Source organism: Rhincodon typus, chromosome 38 (assembly GCF_021869965.1).
Source record: "Rhincodon typus isolate 14 chromosome 38, sRhiTyp1.1, whole genome shotgun sequence".
NCBI lineage: Eukaryota > Metazoa > Chordata > Chondrichthyes > Orectolobiformes > Rhincodontidae > Rhincodon > Rhincodon typus.
Genome location: NC_063369.1, coordinates 1466141 through 1469127, shown reverse-complemented (window position 1 = coordinate 1469127; position 2987 = coordinate 1466141).

Genomic DNA, 2987 nt, shown 5'->3' with positions numbered 1-2987 from the left:
TGTCTCACTGCTATTATTGCTCAGGAAGTCGGGTGCTATGATATTGACATCGCTGCTCTGAGTGAAACCCAGCGGGTAGGGGAAGGGACAGCTCAGAGAACAAGGTGGTGGCTCCAGCTTCTTCTGGAAAGGCAAGGCTGAAGAAGAGTGCCACATCCATGGAGTTAGCTCTGCCATCAAAAACAGACCGGTGGACCAACTGAAAGACTTCCCGTGCAGAATAAGTGAGCATGACACTCTGATTCACCCTTGCTCGGAACCAGTATGTCACGGTATTCAGCACATTTGCACCAACACTCGAAGCAACAGCTGAGGACAAGGAGCAATTCTCTGCCAGCCTTGACCAATCTCTCTCATGGGTCCCAACAGCGTCCTCGGTGACTTCAATGCCAGATTTGGCAAAAGTGCAGACCTTAGGGGAAGCAAAACTCCAACATCACTCTTCTCCTGACCCAGTGCCATGAGTACGACCTTCTCATCATCAACACACTGTTCCAGCAAAGGGACAAATACAAGACAATGTGGCAGCAGCTGTGTTCCAAACACTGGCACCTCCCTGATTACATCATCGTCAGAGCGAGGGATTGGAAACACGTTAAAATCACACGCGCCATGACCACAGCTGATCAATGATGGATGGACCATTGTCTGATCCGAGTCAGGATCGTCATAAATATAGCCCGCTGCAGCGGAGTCAACAGAAGCAGTGTTGCAACAAGTTCAACACTGAGGCACTTAAAGACCCAGAAAGAAACAGCCTCATACAACCAACTTGTCTCCACAAACCTAGCCACCTTTGGCAACACCAAGTCACAGGATTCCCAACAGTCTCTGCTCTGCCCTTAAGACCGCCATCATCATTGCCTGCAAAATCTCGGTCAGCCACTCAACCAGGAAACACCAAGACTGCTTCGATGAGAATGATCAGGAGATTAAGGAATGATCAAGTTGGAAGTGCATGGCCTTTCTGAGTGTAAAACAACCGCACTCGGAAGAGAAAAGGCAGGCTTACATGTGACTGAAGGCTGAGACACAACACCTAACCCACGATATAAAGAACAGGTGGTGGGTGGAGAAAGCACTGGAGGCCCAATAAATGGCCAACAGCCGTGACATGCAGGGTTTCATCTGTGCTGTCAAGACCACATCAAGGCCCCACCCCACTGCTGGCCAAGGATGGAGTGACTCTTATCAAAGATAGAGAAGCCCATCAAAAAACACTGTGGGGGGGTACACTTCACTGACTTCCTCAACCAGGGCTCTGTCGTCAATCTGAGTGTCTTTGACTGCATCCCACAGCATGCTACACACCATGATTTCAGCAATACCCCAGCCGTGCACACAGTAGAGAGAGGTGCCCGCCAGCTTAAGAACAACAGGACTGCTGGAGCAGACGGTAACCCCCCGCTGAGGCATTGAAGTGCAGGGGTAAAGAGTTCTTGCTGCAGCTACATGCCCTTGTCTGCCTTATCTGGAAGGAGGAGAACATCCCAGGAGAGCTCTGAGATGCCACAGTCGTGAGCATTTTCAAAAAAGGGCACAAGTCTGACTGTGGTAACTACAGGGCACTCTCCCTGCTGTTGATGCCAAGGTCCTCCTGAACTGTCTCCTCCCTGTGGCTGAGAAACTCCTCCCGGGAGACTCAGTGTGTGGCTTTCTGCCATGGAGGGGCACAGTGTGCATGATTCTCACTGTGTAACAGCTACAGGAGAAATGCAGAGAATAGAACCTACCCGTGTAGGTGCTGCCTTTCACCTTACAAAGGCCTTTCACACCATCAATCGGGAAGCATTATGAAGTGTCCTTCTCCACTTTGGTTGTACCATGAAGTTAGTCACCGTCCCTTTCCCACTCTGCGATGACATGGAAATCGCGGGAACGACAACAGGCTCCAGCCCCACCGACCCATTCCCCATTCGGACTGGTGTCAGACAGGGCTGTGTCATCGCCCCAACACTGTCTCGCTGCAATGCTTCACCTCACGGCCAACAAGCTCCCTGCAGGAGTGGAGCTAACCTACAGAACTAGCAGAAAAGTAGATAACCTCCACCACATTCAGGCCAACACCAAAGTTAGCCCCAACCAGTTACACCGAGCTGCAGCATGGAGATGATGTTTGTGTGTGTGCAGGGTCAGAGGGTCTACTCCAGACAATGGTCAGCATCTATACACAGACATATGAGAGCATGGGTCTCTCATATGCATCTGTATCAATCAATTTTAAAGTTAACAGTTTAGAGTTAAACTGTTTAGCAGCAGTTTCAGTTTCCGAGATTCTGAAAAAGACTCTCATTAACGCAAGTTTTTCCAGCTTTTTAAGACATCTCTTTTACAAATATATCTATACTGCTCCATTAAAATCCTACCTCTAACATCACAACCATAAGCTCTAACTCTGAGTCACAATAGTTCTAGCTCCTAACTCTGATCCGAACCACAACCATCCTTATTCTTTGCCAATGGTATTACAGAGAGCAGAGACTGTTACCAGCAAACATGAGGGACAAACATGCCACAATTCCAAATTGTAAGGCTCTGCCGTCTCCATGTCTCCATTCTCCAGGGCAGGTTTGGGATCACTAAAGTGTACTCATCTGTCACGGGCTATATATTTCTTTCTTTGTCAAAGTACACAATGTGCCATATCACAAACTGCTGCTTCTTAATGTACTTCATGAACTATCTGAAAATCACCTACAAGTGGTCACTGCCTAAAGTTGGTCATTGTGCTAACAGAACCTGAAAACCTAAAAAAAAACTAGGATGATTATTGGCAAAAGATCTTGAGGAGAGGTGAGGAGATCTGCTCACAGATTGCCAGCTGCTGTAACCTGGATTGTGGGGCCTGAAAGGAAAGCAGAAAGAGGTTCAATGGTTTTTTTTCAAAAAGCAATTGGATGAACATTTGAACAGGCTGGGTTCCAGTACAGACCTACATTAAGTGTTTGATGGGAAGGGGAAGGCTGGGTTCCAGTAGAGACCCACAT